This window comes from Elaeis guineensis, chromosome 5, assembly GCF_000442705.2.
Source record: "Elaeis guineensis isolate ETL-2024a chromosome 5, EG11, whole genome shotgun sequence".
NCBI lineage: Eukaryota > Viridiplantae > Streptophyta > Magnoliopsida > Arecales > Arecaceae > Elaeis > Elaeis guineensis.
The window spans coordinates 75,841,614-75,848,308 of NC_025997.2; positions in this window are offsets into that span (position 1 = coordinate 75,841,614).

The window sequence follows — 6,695 nt, forward strand, 5'->3', positions numbered from 1 at the left end:
CTACATAGAGCGAAAGTGATGAGTCAAGTTCCGAAGAAGAAGACTCAAATGTGAAAGGAACCAGATCTAGGATTTCAGGGTTAGATCTTGAAACTTTTTCAAGATCATACAGCGGAAGACTAAAATAAATTAAAATTTATTTTCTAAAACCAGAGAATCCCTAGATCTAAGATCCTATTACATGATTATTACATGGAATTAAATCAGAAATTAAAATATATAAATATAGCATGAACTACATGTTGATCATATCAACATATTTTTATACCACATCTAATGTATGTATTAAACAATAGATCAGATCTATTACCTTGCAAGTTAGACGCTCTAACCTCGTTGATCTGGGTTTAAGGATGATGTTGCAAGCCGCACACGCATCCGGCCTCTAGGAGTCATCCACACGAGCCCACGAATCTCGATCAGAAGTCCTGCTTCAAGAAATCAGCACAGTATGCTAGTACTACGCTGATCCTTCTTTGATGGTTGATCAGGTGCCTCCTTCTTCTTGATTTGGACTCTTCCAAAGATGGAAAGTAGAAGGAGAAGTTTCAGATCTGAGACACTCTCAGGAAACTCAAGATGGAAGGAGGAAAGATATGAAAATAAAAACCCTAGAAGAAGACCCTCTTCTTCTTCACGTTTTTCTCTCTAGACACCCAAACTTGCATCTTTTATATCTCCAAGACCCAAAGGTATTTCTCTCTTATTTTTGGATGGTAAAAAGGTATCTCAAATATCTATCTCCTTCTAAAATTTCACAAAGAAACATGTCTTATATAGAGAGATATGATAGAGTCCTTGTCTAGGTCAAACACCTAGTCAAGGCTTATCCAAACATGGCAAGTTAAGGGACGCCCAACTCTTGAGCACCTCCTCCATATTTTAGTGCATGGATCATAAGAAAAGGGTGCATAATGTATACCCTAAAAGCCACAAAAATTTCAAAAAAAATTTGGATAAACTTGGTGCAAAATTGAAAGAGTTTTGGATTTCTAAAACTCTATCTCATAGAATTCGAAATCCAAACTTATTCCTTTTAGATTTGATCCAAACTACCTTCCATGTAAGAAAGAAGAGAGGAGACCTTTTGTGAACGTGGGAGAGATCTGGAAGAGGGCTTTTGTCGCACAAAATAAGTGGAGATTGGCATTGAATAAGAGAGAGGGCATGGAGAAGGTTTATGTGGCGCAAGGTGGAATCCTAGTCCTACTAGGATTCTGTCTCATAACTTGTTTTAATTTGGTTTCTCAAACCAAATTAAATCAAAATTAGATCAACCCAATTAAAATAGATTTTAACCCAATTAAGAACCTAATTTAATCAGATTAAATTATATTTAAATCTGATTTAATTTTCTAATCAAATTAGAAATTAGATTGACCCAAGTCCTAGTTGAACTAGGACTAGTTTTTCCTTGCACTTGGCTTATCCAATAAACCAATTGGACTTGATCCAATCAAGCCCAAACTAAATCTAATTAAATTATATTTAATTAGACTTAATCTCATCCCATTGGCTTAATCAAATTAAGCCAATTAGCAATCAAATTGCTAATCGATCCTCCTGCAACACTTGCACTGGGTTAAATATCAATCGTATTGATCATCTAACCCTAGAACGATTCTTAATCGTTGATCAACCATCTGATCAGATCATGAACTCTAATGTGTGTGACCTCATAGGTCTGAACCTAAGTCGGTAGCATAGGAATAAATTTCTATACCAATCGAAGTGACCATCTAGCAATAGTACCCGACGACCGGATAGGTCGAATGTGTAGAACAACATCCTTAGAACCCATGCGGATATAGTTTTCATATAATTCATCCCCTTGACCAAAATGATCATAGGATACCCCAGAGTTTAACTGTCAACTCTGATCAGGTTGTCCACATTGTATTTCAAAATATCAAATCCATCTGATGGATTACCCTGGCCAAGTTTTTGCTAAATTGAAATACAGCGACTCATTCTTCTCTAACTCTTGGAGTGGTCAATCCCATCTCGATCACACTCTGACTTCGCAAGTACTTGACTGTGCCCAGAAGCCTTCCGTCTCTGAATTAGAAATTCAGTTAGTCTAGTACCAAAGCACAGTGAGTTGCTTGCAAGTCACTGAGGCGATCTCAAGTCTAAGAGACACTTATACCTATATCCCATCAGAGACATTCTCGACAGCAGAATGCTCTGGAGTTGGTCACGTTCAATGACGATGTACCCTTACATCTCACCTGTATGCCATACCAGTGTCTCCACACTCTTTGGTTAAGAGGACAACCAACCCATATGGCCTACAGCGACCTATGCTCGATAGAAGCTGTCGTCCTTATTAACAACCTATCATTTGGTCGTGAACAGTTTTAAAGACTAATCGATAAATCCTCTCTTTATCGAATCTAAATAGTCCTAAGGACTTCATCATAACAACGGAGTTCATTAGAAGATGAAAGCTTATGATGAAAATGCCAAATATATTTTATTTATTAACAAATCAATTACAATACTTGGTTGCTTAACCGTCAACAGCTTGACGATTGGCTTTTTGGGACACATTTCCCAACAACTCCCACTTGTCCTAAAGCCACTCGGCACAGTATCTAATATCCATCTTCAACTTGTGGTTGTCGATCTCCTTTATTGCCAAGGCTTTAGTGAAGGGGTCGGCTAGGTTCTCCTTTCCGTCGATCTTCTGAAGGTCGACATCACCTCGATCCACGATCTCTCGGACCAGGTGGAAGCGGCGCAAGATGTGCTTCGTCCGCTGATGTGCTTTGGGTTCCTTCGCCTGAGCTATGGCACCAGTGCTGTCGCAATAGAGCAGGACCGGACCATCGAGGGAGGGTGCTACTCCGAGTTCGTTGATGAATTTTCTCAGCCACACAGCCTCCTTTGCGGCATCTGATGCTGCGATATACTCCGCTTCACAAACAGAGTCTACCACAGTATGCTGCTTGAAACTCTTCCAGCAGATGGCTCCACCATTCAGAGTAAAGATATAACCCGACACGCTCCTGCTGTCATCATGGTCAGATTGGAAGCTGGAGTCTGTGAACCCCACAAGTCTCAGATCTGACTCGCCATAAACCAACCATTGGTCCTTAGTATTTCTCAAATACTTAAGGATGGCTTTAACCACTTTCCAGTGATCTTCTCCAGGATCAGATTGGTATCTACTCACTACTACTAGTGAGTATGCCACATCTGGTCTTGTACATGTCATGGCGTACATGATAGATCTCACGACTGAAGCATATGGGACTCTACTCATACGCTCTCTCTCTTCAGGAGTTGTCAGACAATCCTTCTTAGAGAGAGAAATTCTATGGCCTATCGGTAGATAGCCCTTCTTGGAATTTTCCATGCTGAACCTCTTCAGCACAGGTCTATGTACATGGACTGGGATAACCCAAGCATCCTTTTAGATCTATCCCTATAGATCTTCATCCCTAGAATGTAGGATGCTTCACCCAAGTCCTTCATGGAGAACTGTGATGACAACCAAACTTTTATTCCCTGTAGTGCGGAGATGTCATTCCCGATTAAGAGAATGTCATCCACGTACAAGACAAGGAATACCACAACTGGACCATTTGCCCATTTATAGATGCAGGGCTCTTCTCCATTCTTAATGAAGCCATACGTTTTGATCACCTTATCAAAATGCATGTTCCAACTTCGAGAAGCTTGCTTCAATCCATAAATGGATCTCTGAAGCTTGCACACCTTGGACTCATCTGTGGATGTAAACCCTTCAGGTTGTATCATATACACCTCTTCAGTCAGCTCTCCATTCAGGAAAGCTGTCTTTACATCCATCTGCCAGATCTCATAATCCAGATGGGCAGCTATTGCAAGCATTATCCGAATAGATTTGAGCATTGCCACAGGGGAAAACATCTCGTCATAGTCAATACCATAACGTTGACGATACCCCTTGGCAACCAGACGGGCTTTATAGGTCTCCACCTTTCCATCTGCGCCCCTCTTCCTTTTGAAGACCCATTTACACACAATGGGTTTAACCCCTTCAGGTGGGTCAACCAATGTCCATACATCGTTGACCTTCATGGACTCCATTTTGAATTTCATGGCTTCAAGCCATTTCTCAGAATCAGGTCTCTGTATAGCATCCATATAGGTGATCGGATCCTCATTATTCTCATCAAGTTCAATGGGATCACCATCTCGGATCAAGAAACTGTAGTATCTGTCTGCCTGACGCGGTACTCTACCGGATCGCCTTAATGGTACAGATATATTGGGCTCTGGATCTGATCTAATCATATCCGACTCAGGTTCAGCTATTGGTGTCGGTCCTTCTACCTGTTGAACTTCATCAAGTTCAACCTTAGAGGCAACGGTTCCTTCACCAAGGAACTCCTTTTCTAAAAAGATTGCCTTAAGGCTGACGAACACCTTTTGTTCATCAGCATGGTAGAAAAAATATCCTTTTGTCTCTTAGGGGTACCCTATGAATGAGCATTTGTCAGACCTAGGTCCAAGTTTGTCTGTGACTAATCGTTTGACATAGGCCGGGCACCCCCAGACCCTAAGGTGTGAAAGTGCTGGCTTACGTCCCGTCCATATCTCATATGGAGTCTTAATTACAGACTTACTTGGAACTCTATTTACTAGATAACAGGCCGATTCGAGTGCATATCCCCAGAAGGATATCGGCAAGCTAGCAAAACCCATCATGGATCGGACCATGTCTAACAGAGTCCGATTCCTCCTTTCAGACACACCATTATGCTGTGGTGTTCCTGGAGGAGTCCATTGGGAGAGAATCCCATTCTCTCCTAGATATGTGAGAAATTCACTAGAAAGGTATTCTCCTCCTCGATCAGATCGAAGAGTTTTAATACTCTTCCCAGTTTGTTTTTCTACTTCACTTCGGAATCGTTTGAACATTTCAAATGAATCCAACTTATGTTTCATCAGATAGATATATCCATATCGGGATAGGTCATCCGTGAAAGTTATGAAGTAGAAATATCCACCTCTAGCACTGGTGCTCATGGGCCCGCATACATCAGTATGTACTAGGCCCAAGAGCTCAGTAGCTCTCTCACCTTTTCCAGTAAAAGGTGACTTGGTCATTTTACCAAGAAGACAGGACTCACAGGTTGGAAATGATTCACAATCACTAACTTCGAGGATTCCCTCTTGAGTCAACCTGTTTATTCTGTTCTTGTTTATATGACCTAGCCTACAGTGCCATAAGTAGATATCTGACACACTATCTAATCTAGGGTGCTTGCCAGTAGAATAGACTCTTATCAGGCTTGACCTTTTTGGTCTGGCTCTGCACTGATGTCCTAGCCTGAACATGCACCTTCTTTACTTTCTTCTTCTTATTCTTCTTCCCTTTCTTAAAGGGTAGAGAACCAGAAGACGAACCTCCCACTAAGTTCACCGACTCCTTGTGAAGTTGGTGATCCTTCTCAAAGTTCTGAAGCAACCCCAATAACCCGTGGTAGTTCTCTTCAGGCTTTGTCATTCTATAATGAGTGAGGAATGGGAGATAAGACTTGGGCAGCGAGTTCAGTATTGCATCTTTCCCAAGCTGCTCATGCAAGGAAAAGTCAAGCTTGCTCAATCATTCCATCAGCTCGATCATGTACAATACATGATCAGTGACAGAGGCACCATCCCGCATTTTGGCGTTGAAGATGGCACAACTAGTCTTGTGCCTCTCCACGTCATCGGGTGTGCCAAAGGCATCCTCCAACACTTGAAGCTTGTCCTTTGGCTGAGCCGTCTCGAATCTGTGACTGAACTCGTCGCTCATGATAGCCAGCATGATACAGCGCACCGTGGTCCGATCACTGAGCCACTTCTGGTAAGTGTCTCTGATTGTTCCACATGCATTGACAGCTGGCTCCTCAGGTGCAGAATCTATTATCACATATAGGATCCGTTCATGCTCTAGGACTATCTTCAACTTTCGGTACCAGCTACCGAAGTTGGGTCCCACCAACTTATCATTGTCCAACAATGATCGGAGTGATAGGGAAGTGGCCATATTTGCACAAAGGAGAACCATAACCTAATTAGTAATTGATTCATTAAACCTAAAGATTTGGACTTTAATCAAAAGGTTTCTCTCACTATTTTATTCGAATTAGTAGCCTCTACCTCCAACTCGAGGAATTACCCTAATTCCTTAGCGGGTACTAGAATCCACTTAGACTGCACACAAGCCCAACTTTGGTTGGTCAACCCATGTACATCTAAGGGTAGGTTCATAACCAATTGTTTCTCTAAATAATTTCTAGTAATTTTAATTTTGCCCCAGAAACCTAATCAGTAGGCTTTGGCCTCCACTGTAAGGATCCGGTTAGGTCCAACCATTAACATGATCATACTTGGTGTATCTAACCAACGAATGATTAAGCACAACTTTGGTTGGCTCACCTAACCACCATTAGAGAGACACTTCCAAGTCATCATATGATGAGTGATAATTCTATTAGTCAACAAGAACCAGGCCTTTGGGTCTGCAATGATTATTGAGTTAATGGACTCATTATCAAACACCTTAATGGGAGGCTATGACTCAGTTATCTCCATAACTTTGTCATTTTAAGGACCTCATAATTTTAGAGGATTTAAATAATTTAGAAGATGAGGTCAGATGAACCAGCTTATCATGATCCTCCCACTGGCTTCACCAAGTCAGCTTAAGGGAGACC